General features: G+C 36.1%; 1 protein-coding gene across 26 annotated transcripts in view; it reads left to right on the forward strand.

Moving 5' to 3' along the window:
* LOC117421380 (receptor-type tyrosine-protein phosphatase delta-like) overlaps positions 1-24,402 on the forward strand; it is a 607,967-nt gene that overhangs the window by 349,416 nt on the left and 234,149 nt on the right. For all 26 annotated transcript variants that reach the window (XM_059030127.1, XM_059030157.1, XM_059030132.1 and 23 more), the window contains one exon: positions 4,033-4,070. The gene's annotated coding sequence lies outside the window, so the exon portion shown is untranslated. The remainder of the gene's footprint in view (positions 1-4,032; positions 4,071-24,402) is intronic.

Below are 24,402 nucleotides of genomic sequence, written 5' to 3' on the forward strand. Positions count from 1 at the left end.
GGTTATAAGAGTAAATTCCATTAAAAGCAAGTAGTAAGTACAATAAATGGATCAGAACGATTTAAAAAAACGTGAATACGGTTACCTTTAAGAGTAAAATCAAGTACAAGATACATCAAGTATAATTATGATTGAGAGCAGTGGTATAATACATGATGCAAGTACTGATATAGTTGGGTGCCATATAGACCAGTATAGTCGAGAGTCATAAGGTTTACAGATGCTGTCTGAACAGGTGTATCTTGAGGAGGTGCCGAAAGGTGGTCAGAGACTGTGTAGTCCTGATATCCGTGGATAGGTCGTTCCACCACTGAGGGGCAAGAGTGGAGAAGGAGCGAGCTCTGGACTCGGAGGAGCGGAGGGAGGGTACAACTAAACTGCCAGTGGCAGAGGAGCGGAGAAGGTGTAGGGAGAAATAGTAGTCTGGAGGTAGGAGGGTGCAGAAAGGTCAAGACAGCAATAGACAAGAACAAGAGTTTTGAATTGGATGCGAGCCAGTGGAGGGAGCGTAGCATGGGAGAAACAATGAAGGGAAAAGACAAGGCAAGCAGCAGAGTTTTCGATGAGCTGGAGCGGACGGATAGCAGAAGCAGGGAGGCTGGCCAGGAGGGAGTTGTAGTAGTCAAGGTGGGACAGTACCAGGGCCTGAACTAGGAGTTGCGTGGAGTAGTCTGTGAGCAAGTGGCGAATTCTGCATATGTTGCTGGGGAAGAAGCTACAGGAACGTGCCAGAATAGAGATGTGCTGAGAGTAGAGGGTGGGATCGAGGGTGAAACCGAGATTCTTGGTGGATGAGGGGGGAGAGAGGGTGGTGGATTCAAGAGGAATAGAGATAGAGAGATCAGTGGTGGGGAAGGAAGAGGGGGGAAGAAAAGGTCTGATTTGGAGAGGTTGAGTTTAAGATGATGAGAGTGTATTCAGGATGAGATGGCCAAGAGACAGGTAGAGATAAGGGAGATGTGGGAGTCAGAGGGGGGAAAGGAGAGGGAGATCTGGCCATCGTCAGCATAGAGATGATATGAGAAGCCATGGGAGGAGATGAGGTGACCCAGGTAGCGGGTGTAGAAAGAAAACAGGAGGGGTCCCAGGACTGAGCCTTGGGAGACGCCTGTAGAAAGAGACCAAGAGGCAGAGGGTGAACTACAGTAAAGGGGTGTTTAGATTAATACAATTTGCATTTAAATCTGCATGACCAGTGCTAGATAAGGTTTAAACATAATAGTTATTGTTTGGTTTTTTTGGACACATAAACATGAGCACTTACTGGTATCACAACAATATCAATACTGTCCTATTTATAAATGGCTGTTTGCAATTAATGCACCTAAAATACTTTACAGATAGTTTAATTATAATGTATGCCATTAATCTTTTATCTTGCCTCAGGAGAACCTTCATACTATTAATTTTAATAAAAACAACATTCTGCATTCATAGCATTCATAGGTGATTTATTAAGAGAAAATGTCTTTATGAATTTGAATCCTTATATATTATACAACACATGGATATACATATAAATACTGTATATTTTGCTTAGATTATTCTTAAATTAGTCAAGTACTATTTCAGGCAGCAGGGCTTTTCACTTTTCTATTGGCGCCCTAGTTTCTTCAAGCTCATGAAATGGAAGATGAATTTTATCACTTTCTTCCTCTCTCCAGGACTAGTAGTATATCAGCAGCATAAGGGATATTGATTTCACCCTATTTGTGGCCTGGAGTGGGAACTTGCCATGTTCCTGATTGTGAGGGAGAACCTCCATTCATACCTGATTATTGGTTATAAATCTTAGATGAAGTTTGGAATGACTGGTTAACAAGTGCCTCTGATCACTGGACCGTAACTATTAGTCACATCTGTAATTCCCACTGGCATTTCACATCAGTGCCACAGCATGCTGTATTTAACAGAAAATGGGTCACACTGATAAAGAAGTCCTCCTTCCTTAAAGTCAACACCACAGCCGCAAAGTAACTTCTTATTACATTATTATGAAGGCTAGGGATTACAGCTAAACATGGACAGATGGTAAGTAACAATGGAAGTGTTATTTCCAAACTTACTTTTATTGCATCTGGTGCCATTTTCTGTGTCTGTTTGTTAATTCATGTAAATATATGACCTGGGGGTGTAACATGTTTATTTATATTTGGGTACCATTTTTTTTTTAATCAGAAACTGACAATGGAACAGTTTTAAAAATGTATTTGACAGGGTGGTCCCAGAGTGGCTCATCCAGTTAATATGCTGCCACTGGGAGTGCAGGATGAGACACACAGCTTGGACGGTGCCGGTTTGTATCCGGGCTGTGCAAAGAGGCCGAACTTTGCTGGGGACTCTGAAGGGGGCGTCACATTGGCTCTGATACCCCTGGGGTGGGGGATGGGAAACCGGCAGGGACGTTTTCTCCTCATCACACAACAGCGAACCCTAATGGCCAGATACTGAGCACATTCAGAGTGGATAAAAAGCAGGGCTGATCTCTGTTCTCCGGGATCAGTAGCCTGCCCACCTCTGCTCTGGATTGCTTGGCATAAAAGCAATTCTGGCTTTAGGATTGTGAGATCAGAGGACGCTCACACACCCTCAGAATGTCTGTGCTGTGAGGGGACTCGCTGCGGTGAGGTTTAAAAACATAATTGGACATTCCAAATCGGGGGAAAAATAAATAAAAAATAATAATTGGTCACTCTAAATTTTTAAAAAAATGGTATCTAACTTCCACGTGGTATATATACATTTGTGCAGCAGTTAAGTGTTTTACAGAGTCTTGTTTAAAAATGCAATGTGGATCAGTTGACTGGTGTTGTAATTCCTGCCTTGTGCAGGTTGTTCAGTATTTCCAGCACTCTGACACAGTATATAACATAAGCTGATATAAGCGTGATACTTTCCGTTTATCCTTACATAAGTTGCATTTATGTTTGTTTTAATTTGGTTTTAAAATGTGACTATGTTACAAAGACATTCTCCTAACAACAAAACTGTAATTTTAATGGTAATGGTCATTTTTATGATGATCAAAGCCATTTACTGTGATTAAATTGTTTTACAAATCAGTTGTTTCCATTTAGCAGATCGGTGGCTTCTAAGTAGCGAGACAGATACTGTAATCCCGATTTATAGTATAAAATCGGAATTGTTGTTAACACTGTTAAACACATGAGGCAGAATTCTCAAAGCGTTTTACTCCAAATTGTTATTAGCTCAATTTTCTACGCATTTTTTTTTTCTTCTTTTGGCTGAGAAAGGTCTCAAGCTGGTCTTTAGCATTGGACAAACATCCTAACAGTTCTGTCACAAGTCAGAAATGTTTTTAATAGAACATATTCTTAAATTATGAAAATATGTTGAGAGCAAAAACAATCAGTTAGTAAGGAAAGCTGTTTCTTCTACATGTCACCCTTGAAGATAATTGTGTTTGTTAAAGCACCCCTTGTGACACATGATGGTTGTAAGGTTTTATTTCTCTGTGACTACCACCAAATCAGTTTTCTTCGCTTATATACATGTCAATCAAATGTTCAGTCATCGAAGGACACATCCCAAAACCACATTACATTAAAGAATAAAAGACTTGTACAGTAGACTCTCGCTAATCTGAACTACTTGAGGCTGGACCCAATTCAGATAAGCGATTTGTTCAGATTACTGATTGTAACCTGTATCATGCTACAAATGCCATCTCTAGTCTTTGAGTCCTGTTTTTTCATACTTACATTTCATTAAAAAATATGAAAAAACAATCCTTTGAATACAAATAGACTGCTGTAAATGTTAAACACTTATCATATAATTCTGATATTGAAGTTTTAAAAAAATGTTCAACTGGTTTGGGTTGTTGGTCAGTTTAGACTAGAGTCTATTGTATTTCAATTCAAGGAGTCATTCATTTTTTAACACTGTACTGTATAAGATGCACCTCTAAAACGTTTGATTGAATGCTACCTTAAAACAAGACAATAGTGCAGGTCCTGTGTTTTTTTATGGTGGGAAAGTATAATAATCTGTATCATAAATGTCTTTCAGCTCCTGAATTCTCAAAGCAGTGTTTGGGGTTCATAAAGGTAAGTGTTACATGAATGTATAATACAATACTTTTATTTTTAGGGGAAATATGTATGTTTTTGTTTGGGATAGACTGTATAATAAGATGGCAATGCATTTGAAGAAAATGTGCTGTATTGTATAGACGTTCTAGTCTCTAAAAACTGCAATGGAACTAATAACCTATGTCAGTAAATGTGAAAGTACATTGTGCAAAAAACCATCATCATACCCTAAAGTTTGAAAACATTGAAATATTTTTAATTAGGATTGTTATGGGGCGCCAAGGATTTAAATTAAACCCCCAAATGTTTCCTATATTTAACCAAAAAAAAATAAAATACTTTTTTCCCAGCTTAATACATAAAACAAAAACATACTTAAAAGTTTTGAAATGTGTACTTTCAGATATAATTTATAAATATTGAAAACATTTACACAAATTCAACATTTAAAAATCAATATAACAATTAAACCTAGAAAAAAATTCTTCAGTCTTTTAATTTTTTTTTTCTTTTTACACTTGGCAAGTCAACATTTAGCTGACATGTTAAATCTGGGAATCTAAAAAAATATATGGAACACATGGAACTTATATATATATATATATATTTTTACACTTGGCATCAACATTTAGAAAACAGATAAATCTGGAATACATGATCTTTCAACATTTTAAAGTAAGTTAAATCGTTGTCGTTAGCAATTAAATCAATAGGATCTATGTTGTTGTTATGGTTTACGCTAGTGCATGTTTTTGTTGTTGTTGTCACATTCAGAATGTATGACATTTACTGTAGTTACATGGAGTGCCTGAATTCTGTTTTTGTGGTTTCTTCTAAGTCCTGGACAGACTTAAAGAGAAAAAAAAAACAGCAATCTGTTTTTTTCCCCCTCCAGTTGCCAGGTTCTACCCAGCCAATAAGAACTTAAGCTCATCCACAACTGACAGTGATTAATGGTTGCCCAGCAGACTTGTTCTCTGATTATCCCCGTTAGGAAAGAAACTGGGTTAGTTGGAAACGCATAGACTTGTGTTACTTGGAATAGGCTGCTCGCCAATTAAACTATTTTAATTATAGGGGTAGGATGAGGTAAGGTTCTGGTGATGTTGCATCAGGAGATCCTCTGTTCCATCATATCTGTAAATCAAGCGGTATACCTACGTTAACCCTTTGAATCATTTATATTCAAAATATCCAGTGGATCTAGGCACTATGTAACCTTGAACTTTACCTTGGCTCCATAAGTCTATCTAGTTTGTCAGAATCCTGTGTACTATCTTGGGTAATCAGGTATCCTTCAAACTATAGCTAGCACTGTGCATGTTAATCAGAACCATCCCTGAGAAATATGGAGGAAGTACAACAGTCACTTAAAAGAGCGAGTCATTGAATCACAGAACTACATACCGTATTACATACCTGAATTGTTTGAATACATCTGTAAAGTGTAGGATGATTGCCATCATCATCTGCTTGGCTGTTGCTTTTCTGTTTTGCCATTACCTTCAGGGTTCAGTGGTCTCAAGAAATGGCTGTTTTACAGTGTGTTTATAATTTTGGATAATTTTATTCGTGATATTTTAGCAATGTGATTTATATGCTGCGTTTACGTAATCAGTTCTGTATGGGATTATATTTTAAATCTGATTTTTTCCCCCTGAAATATATATATATATATATATATATATATATATATAAACGCAATTGTCTAACTGAATCACATTTTATACCATTGATAATACAAACACATTGTGTTTTTTTGTATTCAAAATGTAATGGGATTGACTAGATCAATAATCTAATCCAGTTTGCATTTCCTAACCTTGTTTTATAAATTCTCCAAATTCAAAAACCAGTTTTCAAATTACGAATTAATGTTGCGCTCATTTATTTGATTTTAACCGTATTTTGTATGTGGGGGCAATTTTTTAATCAACCTTTCAATTCGCTTTTTTGTTTTTAAATATATAAATCTGAATCATCTGGACAAAGTAATTTTCTGTAAAGATAAAGTAGTCATTTTACCTGATTACATGCTTGATTTTATGTATCCTTAACGTAAATGTGTTCATATGCCTTGGGAAATGCTGATTGTCCATATTTAAATATTTAAAAAGTAGAATGTCTATATTACAGTATAAAGGTAGATGTCAAGGTTAATTCTTTTTGTATAAAAAATATATTTCAAAAGGCACGTTAACATTTTAACCTGGAGCATTTCAGTGTTTCAATTATTTTGAACAGAATTGATTTCATACTAATCAGTTACGAAGTAAGTCATACATATTTTTTTAACCATACGTGGTGTGCCTTGCATATACCGTACATCTTAAAAACTGCAATGCAACATACTGTATATTGTTTTATGTGTGACATATTGTCCATCCACCAAAAAAACATACCATGCACTTCTGCTTATTCCATTAAGGTTACCTTTAAACTACATCATGTAGACAAACATTTATGCTTCCTAGAAACAGTTTCTTAAAGTAACAGTAAACCTCTAAATTAATGGATGAATAGAAGATGTAATTTAAAAAAAAAAAAAAAAAATCATGAGCATGTTCTATTTCTGCATAGTGATTGCCAGGACTGGTATTAGGTTCAATATCACAACACTTTTTTGAATAAAATGAAGAACAAATATCCCACTGTGATGATCTATAAAACATCTGCAACCTCAATTTATTTCAATGCCTTTCTGTCAAGGCCTGGTTTTTTTTTGTTTCTGACACATAAAACCTAAAAACAGCTACATTGGTTTTCGAATCTGACCCACAAGTAAACTGTGAGCAAAAAACTGGTCGTCACCTAAGCCAACCTGCACATTTTGTGTTCAGTAGGGGCGTCCAGTACATATTATTCCCACTCACTCTGAAATCCAGTGAAGCTGAACATTATAGTGTGGGTTCTTTGTTTTACGGCTTTGTTTTTGAGGGAGTCATAGTACATCACACACATAACTTAGGTGCAGTCTGGCATCATAAAAGTCCAAGCCCTAGCGTTAGAGATAGTTATAACATTCTGACACCAAAACTGCTTAAACCACTTTAAAGGAGATAATCATTACAGGGGAAAAAACTGGACTAGAAGCAAACAACTTATGTTGACTAGCATACTATAAACCAGGCATCAGGGGTGTTTTCAGAAGACATACTTTTCCCCATCTTATATGAACAGACAACGGATGTGTGTGGGTAATGCCGGCTTACTGAATGCTTGTGGTTTAATGGGCCATCAACTGTTATTGTGAATTTAGAAATCTCAAAAATGAGTTCATAGGGAAACAAGCAGAGAACCCTGTATTAGACAGTATGTACTGTTCATTCAGAAAAAAAGTGCTTGAAAATTTTCAGAATATACTGTATTTAATATTTGCTCATTTTAATAGTTATTTCAACAAGTAGTTGACATTTTTAATTCAACTCAAAGAGACTTTTTTCTTGGTATTGGTTAAAATTGGACTCCATTTAGCAATTTCAGTGAATGTGACAGCGTGTGTTCCAGGAAACATATGTTTTAAGGGGTTGAATAATGAAAGTATTCAAACCTTAAATAAATTGAAATGCTGTAAAAACAATGACAAGAGTACTTTATAAATTATGCAGAGCATTTGCCAATACGTTGATGATTTATTGAACTGTCCACAAATCCTTTTAAATCAATCCCACATAATGTTTAGCCAGTCAAGTAAGCCAGTTGCAAGGTATTACCTACTCATATTATTAAATGGGCATTTTACATTCACATTGCTTTTTAAAATTGTGTAAATCTCTTTAAAGAACAATCTACAATTGTCCATTCTAACTTCTCAATAAGTAAAAGAGAAAATGAATCTAAAGCAAAATGTGAGAAATAATCTAGTCCACCCCTGATACCCCCAATACTATACTTACATTTTGTTTAAAATACAAATGACACTCTGGTAAGTTGTGGATAATGCATACTTGTGAAAAAGATATTATTATTATTTAAGTCATTAATCTAACATAACTACCCAAATCACTTACAGTGTCAAGATACATCTGTTTCATTTTTGATATTATATAAAACAAAGTCTGGATGATATAATCTTTTTTTTATTTATTAATATCAGAAAAATCAAAGAATTTTACAACCTTGCACATCGTTTTTTACACCCTTGTGGCATACTTAAAATTACAACTCTGGCCAAAAGTTTAGCATCACCCTATATAATTAACTAATTAACTAACATATTGAATTACAGTACATACCACTTTATAGTTTTTCATATACTTAAAAAACTGAAAAAATAATTATGGCTTCAGGTAGACTTTTACAATATAATTTTGTAGTTTCTTTGATGGGGTAACGTTAAATAAAAAAAGGCTAAATTATGTTAAATTAGTATGTCTCAATCCTAAGATTCTAGGTGATGCAAGACATTTGGCCATATCTGTATAGTTTGTCTCAATCAGTCTTAAGAAGATTAAAACAAGTGAAGTAGGAAAATAACTGAGATTACATATTATTTTTAATTTAAGCACAGATTAATATCTGAGGCCTACATACAGTACTGGTGTGTCACTAAAATCTGAGTTCATAATCAACTCATTAACTGACACAACTACCTTGTAACAATTGTAAGTCGCCCTGGATAAGGGCGTCTGCTAAGAAATAAATAATAATAAAAGATGGGCCTCAAAGAAAAACAGTAGATGAGGATTATCTATTGAGCTGCTTGCGTGTGGCATTGGCATTGGAATGTTGTTTGAGAGATTTGAAGAATGACATTCCTTTAACAAGTTCTTGGCCTACTATTTTTTCCCTTATAAAGCCAAGGTCTAGCACACCCCACAATTTTATTCAATTCCCCATGAATATGTTGTCATTGTTATTACAGAATTAAAAATGTACAATGTAAAAGGATTGTTTGACCACAGAGATTATGAATAAAATGGGGTCTATTTTAATAATCCAGTGATTTCTTCTCTCCTAAAACAAGGAGTTTGTTAAAGATGAAGAACATCTCTTACAAACTTGACCATTCAGGGGGAAGAAATTATTGGTGCACAGTGCTCACACCTAGTGGTCATTTTTAGACTAGCCTCTCTACAAAATGTCCATGTAGTTCAGGGTTGCTCAGAGATTGCCCCAAGGGTAAAATATGCTGGTGACTTTATTAAAGTAGCTTTAAAATAGTACTAGACACTTATTTGCTACTTTTTAAATTATTGTTCAAAATAACAAAATGCTGTTTTAGTAGAAATGAGTGGATATTAATATTTTTTTCCAGTGTATGCTTCAAAATAAGCACTTTGGTACTGGTTCATAGTTTTAGTAGTGAATTCTGATTATAATGTGTGTGGTTCCATGTAGCAAAAAAAATGCAAATTACAGAAAATGATGTGTCAAATGACTTTATGTGTTTACAAATGATTATTTTTTTGCAGTTAGCCTCTATATTTGCCTTTACATTGTTAAAAATAATGTGTTTCTGTTCTCTGAGTAGAGGTGGAAGCCGATGACACAGAGCTAATGCCTTGTCACACTGGCTGACAGCAGATTAGTCAGTGGATTACAGTGTAACCATTAGATGTGAAGAAGGCAGAATGGCATAAGCAGAGAAATGGATGGCTCAGGAGTGAGGAGAATGCATTAGTAAGACAGCAGTTTACTTTGGCATTAAAAAACGAGTACCCTTTTGTTTGTCTGTTTGCTTTGTCCGTAAATGGCTGTATTCAAAATGTGTACATTTCCACTTTCCGATATTTACTGTGTGTATCAGGTGCCGAGTGATTGTGAGGCTTCAGCAAAATGATTAAATTTGATCAAGTTGTTGAAACCATAGCTAGAGCAGGAGTTTATATACTGTAACCTGACCCACGGCCCTTTTGATCTTACTACTGGATGGAGGAGGCATGTCTGGTCCGCAGCAGGAATAAATGAAGACAACAGGTTGTAGTTCAAAGCAGTTAAAACCGCTGTTTTTATTTAACTGGAGCGGCAGGCAAAAGGATAAAGCTCAGATAGGCAATGCCAACAACACACCCACAATACCACCAAAGCCCCGCGCAGGCAGCTCCTAAGTAGGGATTCCCCCGAGCCCTATTGGCTCAAACACAGGGCACATTTACATACACACGGACCAATTGCTCAGACCCTCGGTCCCACGCAAACAGCTTACTGGCAGAACCGAACACAAATCACAGTGCAGCCGAAACAGACCCCTCTCTCATGCAGCTGCACTGTGCACGTGACAACCTAGGCAGCCCGCCAGCACTGCCTAGACACGAAACACGCTTCCACTCACAGACTCACGCAGGGTGACACACACAAATGGCAGGGAAGACAGCACACACACACTGTACAGAAATACACAGAAATACACTATTTACAAGAGAAGCAATAGTCCCAGTCCCCCTGAAAGTTCAGTGCAGCACACAAAAAGTCCCACTTGGCGGTACTGCGAGACCTGACGCTACAATATAAAGCATTTTGGTCATAAAATTGATGGCCACAAAAATGTTGTTTTAAAAAGGCCATCATAGAGGGTGCATGACTATTGTAGAAACTGGATTCCAGGTCAGATGCCACTGGTAACAGATGGAGGAAACATTAGTCTCTATGTGATTAGAACATGTGCAGGGTTAGAATGCAGCTACTGAGAAAACCACTGACATTTTATGTATTTTATGTGGATGTTTACTGTGGAGCAAAACTACCCCAGCCTGTTAGTGCCAATGTAAATTGCAATGGGCCCGTTAGTGCCAATGTAAATTGCTCTTAACAGAGTAATCCACTTAGACAGTAGATACTGTATATATTTGTATTTCTTATATATATACTGTATACAGTGAAACATCTCTTAACATAAAAGTTGACCACATGCATTTCCATTTTCTTGTCAATAATAAAATGAGAATTCAGTATCCTGCTCTTCTGAAAATCAGAGAGTTTCTTACCCTTGACACTATTGTAGACATCAACAGTTTTTTTCCTATGGGTACCATAGTTCTTGCTGTTGTCATGTCAAGTGACTGATCAAAGTGAATGTGGTTCAAAGAAAGAAAACTACTGACCCATTCCTGATTTATAGCCCAAAGGTAATATGTCATATTCTTCTTCTTCTTCTTCTTCTTCTTATGAATTTTTGGTGGTATCATTACGAAATGGCAGTTCATATACATGCTGATAACATTAGTCCCATCATACAGACACATTAAGTCATGGACCCCACAAACCAGCCTTGCAACTCATAATGCCGGTTGAATACTGTGACAGGCTGACTCGAGTGGTGACGTACCCAGACGAGGAAGCTGACACAGAGGCAAGTACTTGCGAGGTTGAAAGTGCTGGTACGTGTATATTTATTTAAACAAAAATAAACCAATAATTTTCACAAAAAAAACACTGCTCACAGAGCCAAATAAATGGTCAAACAAAAACAAATCTTGAACACAAAACTGACACCAACAAGTACTGTGCTGATGATTCCAGTTAGCTTAGCAATTAGATTATTTTCGTTTTTATTTTCTGTTTCGTTTTAAATTTCAATTTGCAGCATTTCTCTTGTTCTTCTTTCCAAAACACACACACGATCAGCAAATGCTGCAGGTTTTTATACATGTGACCATCTCCAGATTAGTAATACCGGTACATTAGTCATCTGGAGATGGTCCTATTCTGCAAAACTTTTTAATATCTGCATGGTCAACAGCAACTCTTAATTAATTCGCTGCCGACCATGCATTCTCACGAGATATCTGACATCACCTCTGCCAGACCACATCCAAACCAAACAATAATACATTTAAATTCAAACAGCCATTTAAATAAATCCCACACAATACATTTAAAGCCTGTACTTGTACTTTGCTTGAACAAAAGTTATTGTATTTCTTGCTCTTATTGTATTACTTGTATTGTAACACTTGAAATGTATTTGCTTACGATTGTAAGTCGCCCCGGATAAGGGCGTCTGCTAAGAAATAAATAATAATAATAATAATAATAATAATAATAATAATAATAAAAGCCTAATACACTACACAGTGATTATACAGGCCCCTTTTCCCTGTGTTTTTAACTAAACACTAATACAAATCCCCATTCTTAAATAAACATAAACAATACATTTTATCAGCAGGGCTAATTACCTGCAGGGCTCTCATCTGCTCTGCTACAAATACCCTTGGACTTGTGTATATAAAAAAAAAATACATGATGAATATAGAATTATTTATGTTACACCAAATTGATGTATGTATTATTAAGATGATATGGTAACTGAATATGTTCTGGAGTGACAGTTCAATGGTGGCTTAATAACTTTATGTCAAGAACACGTATGAATCAATGAGTGGTTGTGATTGTTTGTCCGATCAAGGCACATGCCTTGCTATCCTTGGCAGCATCTTACTGTTTGTTGAACAATATCACCTCCACTATAAAAAAAGTGTCTCCAAAAAAGTGACAGCATTTTATTCCTAACCCTAAGCCAAATCATCCAGTACCTTACCCAAACAGGTCATTACTGTATTGCTTGCTTAAAAAATATCCACTATGAGAACTACAACATCTATGACAACAAAACTCTGTCAGCCAATCACCTTTTAGGTTTTACAGTAGGTAAGGATTTACAATGATCTTTAGATTTGAACCTAAAGCATATAAGTACATCCCTTTCAAGGGCCAACAGAAATCTTATACAGCCTTTAAAAAAAAAAAAAAAAAAAAAAAAAGTTGAGAATTTAAGAATTTGCACTGGCTCACTGATAAGTGAAAAAGGAGCGAGAGGGAGGCGTGGGTGGGGCTGCACCCTGATACTCTATTCATTGGAAAGCTTCATTCAAAACAGCATTGCAAGGCTTTTTGGTAAATCCTAAAGAGGGAAATACTTTTTACTTAGCTGAGTCATTGGTTTTATGTGAGCCAAGTGGTCAGCAGCTTTTTCTTTTAGGTAAATCCTCAAAGGTTTGAAGAGCATTGCAGACTCTTTGGTTTTAATATATTTACCATTTTCCAAGTATTTGGAAGCTACTGGAAAACATGATTTGCCACATAGTACCATGACCTCACAAAGCAACAATGTATTTGCTTGAACATTTCCAAGATCTTTTAAGAAAGGAAACATTTGGTTCTTTAATGACACGTTTACATCATGATTAAGTCATCTTAAATGGTTTCAGTACCATAGCATTGAAACATATGGTAAATATTATTTTCTTTATGACTGTAACCTTCATTTGTTTCTCTATTAGACACATCCCTCGAATGATATATATATATTTAATCACCGTTTTAGACACAAAAATAGTCAGCTTTAAGTGTAGTTAATTCAGATAATTTATTTGTATGTGTAAATAACTCATTCAGTATGTAATGTGTTAAAAGAGCTAATGTAATATGTTTACCACCCACATACATAGAGAAAACAAGAAATAACATTTACCTTTACATATTATAAACTATAGATTGCAAGTTTACCTGAACTGAAATGTATGCATTTGCATGTTTAGTGGCATCAGTACTATTGGAGGTTGCTGTTTCTTCTCCTCCTTCTAATTTATTGTGAAATGTGGCTTGTAGAAATTTAAATAAATAAAAGTAAAAACAAATATGACTTTCTTTATGTTGCTATTTGGAATTCTCCTCGTGTCTGCCAGGATCATTTTATTAATGCCCTCTTCTGGCTGCCTGCTGGTAAACCCAGGAAAGACAAATCAAGCTAGCCCACAGAGACATAGCTGAAGTTCATTATAAAATTATCGCACATCATGTCTCTATAGATGGGCAAAGAACCACAGGTTAGAAATGTTAATTGGGTAGTAAAATCATTTCCAGTGAGGGTGGTTTCAGCTTGATGATAATGATTATGATGGGGTTGGAGATGGGGAGTTTTCGTGGCCCAACTCTGTGGGACATAAATTGTATTATTGCTGCAAAACAACAAAGTTACATTTACAGGGTTGGGAAAAAAGTTGCTTAGGATATATACATACTTTGATGCATGCAAAGTGATTTGTGGCTGCAAAACACCCATATTGCTGCCAAAATCTGCGTTTGCACGTGCAATGGTTTTCACTGTTCTGCACCTATTATCAAATTAGCACTTTGCCACCATTAATCAATTTAAATGGTATTGAAATGCATTCAAATGAAGAAAAGAGCACAGAATTGGGTGGGGATCTGGAATACCAAGCGGGCGCAAATATTCTAATGTGATATAAGGATTTTGCCTTGCACTTGGGCAATTGCTGACCCTCCAAAAACTTTGCACCTCCTCTGACAAGGTGCAAACCATTGTAGAAGCGAGTAATTAAGAGCTGTATAAAACCACACACCTTCAGAGACCTTTCATTGGCCTCAGGATGGCTGCTGTGGTACACTTCCTGATGCAGCGACGCTTGGCTCTTGTTGAGGAGAGGCAGGAAAACCTTCAGAGGAGAAGGACAAGACAGAGAAGACCCTGCATATTCAAACCCAGGGTCACTTTGTTTGGGCATTATCGTCTTACCCCGCAGGTCATCCTAGACCTAATAGCTGAATTTCACCTGTTCATCACCTGGTTGACTGTCCTCCTGGTAACACCGACAGCATTGACTTTCTCCATTATAGAGGACCATATGGCCTCCAAATAACAATTTCATGCTGAGTGACCTCAGCCATAAGAACTCTCAGCTCCTCCTCAGAAAACTTGTATTTTCTTTTCTGTGCACCAAGGGGACTTTGCTGCCCTTCCTCTGACATATTTTTAGTTTGGTTTGATTTTTGTGCTCCACAAATCTCATACAGCACCTACTGCTTTCTGTACTCCTAACTCACCTCACCTCTGGGCTGTAACTGCAGCCGCTAAATACCCCGATGCACAGGGGGCACTCATTGCAACCCTCATTATCATGATTGCAGCTCATTATTTGTGCATGTTGATTAATTTGCATTGCCCTTAAGCTTACATAAGCCACAGTGCAAAATAATTGCCTGGCTGCTAGGCAATTTGGATTTTGCAGCCGTAATTGTTTGCACTACACCTATCCTTACATCAGCCCCATAATGTGTTGTACTGGCACAGAACATTCTCCTAAGGAAGGTGCTTTTGATTGTGTTTCCCATGGATTGTTCTAGCTTGTTTTAGCACTCTGCATCCTCAAGATAAGCCAAAGTATATCTGGGCATACTGTAAACCAAGTGACTTCTTATGCCAGCCTTGCATAACTTTTCTAGGCAAGAAGTGATCTTTTTTTTTTCTCCACTAAATTGTACATTTTAGTTAAAGATTGGTGATAACATTATACACCTGCAGCCTATGTCATCACATCTCAGCTACAAAGCAGAATTGGTCTTAGATAATATTTGTAAAGGAGACCTCAGATAGGAATACTACTCCATGATATCATAACTTAACCCATTTCAGAGTTCCTGACTTCCAGGTCCTTTTCCAGAAAGACTAGATAATAAATCCTTGTATCCTGTAATTCCAATACAAATTCTACCTAATTTGAGTCTTCACTTTCTTGCTAAAATATACATATGTCAGGACTAGTCATCCCTTTAATTGAGATGCTGCCTCTTTGCACAATGCATTCTTCAAAAAATAACAATTATTACAAATATTTTGAATAATTATGCTGACCTGCACATATGACAGCTCTGCAGATAAACACATTGTATGTTACAGGGGAGTGGGGTTTTGTTGCAGCAGTTTAGCTTAAATGTGTTCAACTACAAAAAACTACAAAAAAAGAAAAAGAGCAGTAGCATAAATTGTCAGCCACTCAAAATACAGTCAGATAAGGTGACTGGGCTGATTGTTTCAAAAGTCACAGTTAAGGTACAGTTAAGAATAAACACTACGCTTGGTGGATCATCACAGAATAAATATTGCTTCTGTCTGTGTTTATCAATCAGCAAAACAATTATTATCTTGTATGATCGGTAATGAAAGTGGAATAAGAGCTGCAAAAAAAGATCCCTGCTGTGGGCAAGTGGAATAGTGGATTGCCCCATCGTTACAGTATGTGTGAGCAAAATATGATAAGTATGAAAAAAAGTTAATGGCCATGACGTATATCAAGAGTTTGTACAGAATAGTATAGAATACGGAATGGCAATACATTATTAAATGTTTCATTAGATAAGAGGTATTTGTATTGTAGTAAAATGTCTTGTGTTCTTAAGATAAGTTTGACATACAGACAGACACATCCATATATCCCAACAATCTGATATTCCCAATAACTTTTTGCTAAATAATATTCAATACAATTTAACAAGCAGTTTTCCAGATATATGCAAAAATGTACAGTGAGTTTGACATACAGATGGACAAATGTACATACATATAGACACCTCCATATCTCCCCAGAATAGAATACTCATAAGCTAAAAAAATGTTATTGCCAGTGTTAATTGGATAAGCGGTTTCCCAGATACAGTAATCTGTCTCGTATCCGCCCGTCACATATCCGCCCTAACCGTTTATCCGCCATGATCAATCTCTTCAGCAACGTTAGTTTATTATTGGACAGTGAAGATTAGTTCAGAGATTGTAGATCCTACCAAAGTTTTCGTACATTGTGTTGTCACGTGAGCTGTTCAGTGTCTTGATATGTAAATAAATCCTGTTTGCCTGCGGGGGGTATCAACTTCAACCTCCGTCTCGATCTCCTGTCTGTCACTCAGCAGTGAATGCACACATCCACACGTCATACGGCTACCCTGTCACAAGCATTAATACCCTGTATCTTTTTAAACAGGGGATTTAGGGGAGCTCCTTAATAAAATTGTGTAAATATAGTAATTGTTACAGCTGTGTATAATAGTATCTAAAACAGTTAATCTGACTTTTTACATATCTGCCCTTACCCTGGTCCCACCGCAGTCGGATATGCGATGGATTACTGTATATGGAGAAAATGTAAAGTGTGATGTATGGCCATACAACCACCTCCACTATATCCCCATCGCCAAGGATTTCATCTCCAGCAGGGTATAATTAACAAACATTACTTAATACTTATTTTTGGGCAGCAATGAGATCAGAATTTGGTATGTTATTTTAGATTCAATTTACAAAAATCCCTGTTTACGTGACTAGAAAGACTAACCTGGGTGCTGTAGATATTACCAGTATTAATGAGAAAAAATTGTGAAAATAGTGGGTTTGCATACGTGGCAAGCTCCAGCCAAAATAATTATATACGCATGCGCACAATCATATAGATAAAAAATATACAGTAGTTAATTTAATATTATTTACCTGGTACAGTATATGATCAGAAATGAAATGGGACAATATGATTGTTGAATTTGTGTATTATTTTATCTGACCAAGAACTCGAGAAATGAAATAACGAATGTGGAGAAACCATATGTGCATGCGTCATTTCATGTGTCACGATGTATGGTGAATTGTGCAAAAAATATGGCTAAAGCAGAAAATGCATTATTGATTAATTAACACAGCACTAATGATAGTGGCCTAACAGTTAGCAATAGCAAAATCCAGACCTAACATCTTGACCTGATTTATTTTCAATAGGAAAACCACTGTGAGATTAATCAAATATGTATGCTCTGTTAATAAGACCAGTAACCTGGACAGTACAACATTCAAAACCTGAATTTTCAATGACCCGAAAAAGGGTGACTGGAGAACTAAAAGGATGTTGTGGATTTCCATTTTACCAACACTGCACAGAATTTGTGATCGAGGCTTTGACATCAAAACTACCAATATTGAACATGCCGTACAGTATGTTTATTTTGTTTGCTTTGTTTTACACAATCAGCTTTTCTTCCCCATTTAAATTAACTTTAAGAATACGAGTTGCTTTAAAGAGACCAATAAAAAAAAAAAAGATGTCCAGATAAGAATGAATGAATAAATAAATAAATATCTACTTTATTTCAACAGCGATGTAATCATCTAAAATGCATTCTTGACCATTTTCTTACATGCTTTCCCTCCAGGGGATGTCAAAATATTGCTGAGTGACTGTGTATAAAAGCCATCAAATGGATACATTTTCAGAGAGATTGTGTCCAGTAAAGCATGTGAAACATGAAACAAATGGAAAAGAAATGTGCCATGGAATTTGAGGCATTATGATGTAGGTACAGAAGATCTAACAAGATGCTGTTTCTTTACCGCAAAAACACAAATAAACTACAGAGGGCAGCAAACATTAACTAGCTGACAAGTAAAGGCAGACGTAAAAACATCATCCCATTCCCATTCTCACCAGCACCTTGTCTTCTGAGCATTGTCATGTTTGTTGTGTGCTGGGTTGGTTATTTTATTTACCCTTTAGTCGCTTGCAGCTGCATTTCTTCACCATGCTGGGCAAATTTGCTAAGACTTCAGTAGGAATATCATAAATTCAAACTAGTTGTATGTGCTGACAGTATCTTGCTGTGATATGCCGCAGGAAACTACAAAACTGCAGAGAAAAATCTATTTCAAGGATTAGAGATTCTTTGACAAATCAAATAAAGGCAGTTATATCATTTTGCTTTCCTTTTTCTCTCCTTAGCCTAGCAATGAATTAAACTGGTCTTGTCCTCACTTCATAAAATGTATAACAGCACTTGAAATACCTTGGCAAATGAAATACATTTTATGAAATCAAGGAATTTATAGCTGTGCAATTATTATCCAGACCACGTCAGCATTATCTACGTCAGTTATTATCCGAAACACATGACTGGAGGTTAGTGCACACCTCACCTTGGACTTAGGAAAGTCTTGTTTTATTTATTTATTTATTTTGTTTTGCTTTTAATACTTTACACAAAGACTGTCATACAGTAACTGAACAGACACATGTCATAAGTAAATATTATAGATGGGAATGTCTATTTAGAAGCAGTATATACTTAAGGGTGTAATAGGTCAGTCCTACAGTATAAACATATTTAAAACCACATTAAAAATCATACATTTTAGCATTTTATTACTCATTGATTTCTATGAGAATTAATATCTGCCCTATTCAGCAGAACAATCATTCAACAGAGCATGTGTACATTCCTTTAAATGCTTTAAATGCTGAAGCCTCTGTGCGACTAGGGCTAGGGCTTAAAACTGCCTGAGAACTTTCTTATGACTACAACATCTGTTTGACTTAGTTTTGAAATTAGTGGTAGAGAGAATCTGACAATACTCGTACTTTTGTAGCGAAGTGTGGTCCCAGACTCTTATTATACTCTTTCACAGCATTTTTTTTTTTTTTTTTTTGTAGATTGTGAAATTATTTTAGGTTTTCTTCATTTCTGAGCTTAGCCCTTATGGAAAAAAACATATATTTTTAATATGTGCTAAAAAAGTATGATCCTTATATTTTTCATATATAGAAATTGGCCCCTTTTTTTATATATTTAAAATATATTTTAGTGTGTAATCCATATATTTATTTTATATGGTGTACCATATATTTTCATTTGTCTGTAATCCATATAAAATAAATATATGGATTACAGACTATATTCCATATATTTTAAACATATAAAAAGGGGCCAATTTCTATATATGAAAAATATAAAGATCATACTTTTCTACCATATATTAAAAATATGTGTTTGTTCCATAAGGGCTATACTATAAAATCATTCAACTTTGCATGCCAGAACATTTCATAAAAATAACAATAATAAGTAAGTAAACAAACCAAATAATAAATAACATTTCTTAGATTTCATGTGTACACTAATGTCTGTAAAGAAACAAATTATAATACCTCACATTGCTCAGTGTAATTACAAAAGATACAGTATGATGTTCCTTTTGATACTGGACACCTTGGACAATGCTACAAATACCTACTTATGAGTGGGTTAATTGTTCACTGGAGTCAATTATCAAAGGCTGTTAACCGTATGTATGCTTTTAAAGCATGCCAAGCTACAGAAGTCCTTGTGTCCTTGTTATTTCCAGGTTGTAGGTCAGATATCCAGGAAACCAGTTACCCAGGCAGCTTACAGCTTAGCTATTAGTTCAGTCACTAGTACCGGAACTAAAATACCTAATCAGTTGCTTCACTTCTGCAACATAATTCAGGTAAATAAATAACTACAGTATATAATGCATTAGTGTACTCTTGTTCTGAGAACAATAGTACTATGATATAATACAGCAATTCCGTTTTTTTGTACTTCTCAATAAACAAGGTCAATTTCCCAATCAGAGAGAATGCTCTCTAGCAGCCAAAGCTAAAAAGCAATACAATACTGCAGCTGTAAGCATTGTTTCCAGTAAACGTGGCAGAATGCACTAGTCATTGGATCCATTTTAGATTATGTCTTAAGCTGCTAGAGTTGATTAATTACAAAACCGTGGCAATACGGTGCAGGTTGAACTTCTCTGGTTTCTGAGAAGGATGTTGGCATGTCCCCAGATTTAAGTATTTGACTCCTTCAGCAGTTATGTTTCACTGTTGATGTAAAATTGTTCATGTTAGGTTATTTTGTGACTCTATGATTTTTTCTTGCACACAAAAGCAAAGTAAAATGTTGTTGCCCTTTTGATTTTGTTTTAGCAAGTTGTCAGATCTTTAAAAAAAAGTAGACAGTGTTTATCTTTTTTTATTATTATTATTTATTTCTTAGCAGACGTCCTTATCCAGGGCGACTTACAATTGTTACAAGATATCACATTATTTTTTATATACAATTACCCATTTATACAGTTGGGCTTTTACTGGAGCAATCTTGCTCAAGGGTACAGCAGCAGTGTCCCCTATCAGGGATTGAACCCACAACCCTCCGGTCAAGAGCCCAAAGCCCTAACCACTACTCCACACTGCCGCCCCAAATTATTGGGAAATGATTTAACTTTCATGTACTGTAGTTGTCCTGTAATGGACTTTGAACCTTTCACTATTTTACTGTTGCAACTGACTCTCTACAGTGCTTGACCAACTGTAAATGGAAATTGTCATTTTGGTCAGGCTATACTGGAAAAAGAAAAAGTGAACTACTCTTTTATCCCCAGTCCATCGCTGTTGTGGCATGATGATATGGAGCAAGGCATAATCAAATTCTAGTTAATAATTAATTATTTTTGTAATTATTTTTGTGCAGTATTTTTTCCCAGCAGCCAGCATCTTTTACCAGACAAGTCACGCATTACAGTAGAGGAAATGCCAAATGTAACTTGTAACTCCCAAACACTAAACTGACTACACACAAAGCAATCCCTTTTCATTTCACTGGGTAAGAAACTGTTTTAATGTCTTAGAATAAAGTCTGTAAATGTGAATTACACCCAAGAGTATTTACAATAATGGCTAATGCAGTCCAACAAAACTGACAAACAGTGTAAACTTTTATTGATTACCAAACAACTAAACTTGCACAATATATCAGTACACTACTGCAGTGACATTTTGCTTGTTCATCAAGTTTCCTTGCCAAGTGCTTGACAGGGAAATGTGTGTTTCCATTCATTTCTATGGAAGCAGGTGATCACAGTATTTTGGGGACCAGTTTAGCATCAGCAAATAGATTTATTTTCACATTAAAAATCTTCTTGCACAAAAATATATAGATACATGAGGCACAAAGACATATAATTGTAAAGGTAAAGAAACAACTGGTGGATGATACTGTTTTATAAAGTAAGCAATGAGTAAATAAAACATGGGTTTAATTAGGTTGATTTCAGAAAACTAGTGTGTGTATATACACACACTTTACAGATATTCCAGATCTTAGATTTGGTTTAGATTGAAAAAGGCATATGTTGCTACTGCATATACAAAACAATTCAGTGTAAATATGAAAATAAAATATTGTACAATACAAATCTACAGTATACCAACCAGAAATGGTTTGTTTGCAACTACTGGAACATTCCAAATATACAACTTTCTTCGGAGCGCAAGTTCTTGGACAGATGCAACGATGAAATAATTCACAGATGTCCCATGTGATTGTCTTCATCTAGGCTCCAGTTTTGGCTGCAAATGTACATTTTATATTGAAGACCTTTCCAGATCCTGTAGTCAAGGGCTTTCATGTCAGCAGTGCTGATGACCTGTCATGAATTGAAAAAAGCTAGATCATGCTTCCTTAGTAAGCATTGCAGTCCTATGCATTTACTACCATGGTAATACAGTACTTGTTTAGCCCTGTTGAAAAGCCACCATGTAAAGGTAGTGGGCAGCCCCTGTCAGCTACAGTCATTTGGCTCATTCATATTGCATTTATGCAATTGTTCTTTAAATGTTTGATTTGCTTTATAAACAACCAGTTCTACCATTTTCTGTCATAGCAACCTTTCCCTATAAGCTTTGTAATTATGACTGCATAGAGACAGTCCAAATCTGTGGAAAAATCAGCAAAAATCTCCTGAAACTTTAAATAGATATTTGTAGAGAAAATTAGAAATACTGCAGATTATTTTTCTGATTAATATTCATAGTTGTGGCTAATAAAAATGTAAATGAAGTGGACAAATAACCATATCAAACAATTTATGGGTAAAATATTTCCAATTTAATGTATCAAACTTTTTTTGTCATAATTATTTTTTTAAAACAAACAAAAAATGTAAGCAGTACATCAGTACATCACATATGATATGACACATTCAAGTCTTATTGGGTCATATTTTTAAGCATTTAATCTGGTCTTTAATTAACTCCTATTTTTTAACGAAAAACGCATCTTTTAATTTTAGAAAACTAGAGCAAAGCAAGGTGTATATTTCATGTCCTTTTGAGCACTCTCAATGTTTTGTTCTTCATTTTGTAACATTGAAAAGTTCTATCACCTAAATATGATTGAAAGACAATACCAAGTAAAAAGAGAGAAATGTGTATTTTTGTACCTTCTATAAATTATGTAAACATTTTAAGTTCAATGGTAATAATATAGTAGAACTTGTTAGACCAGCTAAACAGTACAAGGTGAATGAAATTCAACGTGAATATTAATAACATGCAAAATATTTTAAAAAGCTAAAATTCATGAGGCAGGGTGGTGCTTAAATTTGAATCAGAACTACAGTATCCACCATATATAGCCCCTTTCACACTGGCATGCTTGGAAACTACCCGGTCAGGACCCGGTGTCATTACTGATTTCACACTTCTTTTGATAACTGGGTGACAGAAGCAAATACAAAATGCGTGTATCAATGCCCCGGAAGCAGCTTGTTACAGATGCTTCCATCCAAGCTCCTCTGGATTGAACCGTCGGCCCAAATGTTGATTAGCTCAAACGTTTCTTCATCCCTGCTGAAATCTGGCTTATGGTGTGCCTCAAGCCAAAAAAATATGGCTAAACAGAATAAACAGAAACATTCCTTGCGGAACGAAACGGCTTAGTTGTCTGGTTTTATAGTTTAGGGATTTAAAGAAAAGTTTAGTTTAGCACTCATTGTGGTAGTTAGGTTTTTGTTTGTTTATTTTTATTTCTGTAAATAATAAAAGTGCATGTAAGTGCTTTAAAAAATACTGCTCTGTGTCTGGGTCTGCTGATTTTAAAGGGGTTGTAACAGGGGAGATCTGGACTGACTATCTGGCACATGCATGGTACTGCAGGTAGAGGGCAGCAGTCTGGTAGGATCCGCCTATCAGTCATGGCGATGACACGGAGAGGTGGGGAAGAGGGTGTGTGTGCTTTCCCTCTCTCTGAGTGGCTGAGAGGCGGGCCTTGGGAGATTGCTCGGCCCATAAGAACTGCGCTTGGTTGTGCATTCGGGTGGCCGTGTTTGGAAATATACAGTGATACTGGCAAAAGACACCAGTGTAAAACAAGGACCAGGCAAACCCAGCTGAGGGAGACAGCCTGCCTTAAAATCATTTACAAAGTAAAATAAATAATTACATACCCGAGGGGACGTGTATAGGTATACGGGGAACTCTGGCCACCCTAGTGTATAGAAATAGCTGAGCGTAGGTCGGAGGCCCGTACTGACCGGCTTAGCGGCAGTGGGGGCAATGCGTAAGCAGCATCTTTATTTTGTAGTTTTATTACTGTGTTTTATTTTCCCTTTTCATTTAGCCTTTTGTTTTCATTATTATTTTGAGCACCTATGAGTGCACAAGGATTTCTCCGGTTTACCAGTATTGGTATTCCTATGGTCCTGTGTACCATTGTCGTTACTCAGGCCACGGAAAACAGCGCCCTCTGCGGGCTAAAAGACAAAACAGCCAAAATAATAAAACTGGCCACCAGTGCGGTGGTCTCAAATGAAACTTCTGTCTCCCGTGTGTGTCAGTGAATTGCCCACCACCCTTCCACAGGGGCAAACGAATCTGAGCCGGAAAGCTGTGTTACAATATGTACAGAACATGTTCATCTTCATAACATGACCTGCAATGCTATGTTGAGAATGTTAAGTTTCCTAATGTGCTGTGTTTCTTTTGCTTTCCTAGTA

This window comes from Acipenser ruthenus, chromosome 1 (genome assembly GCF_902713425.1).
Source record: "Acipenser ruthenus chromosome 1, fAciRut3.2 maternal haplotype, whole genome shotgun sequence".
Taxonomy (NCBI): Eukaryota; Metazoa; Chordata; class Actinopteri; order Acipenseriformes; family Acipenseridae; genus Acipenser; species Acipenser ruthenus.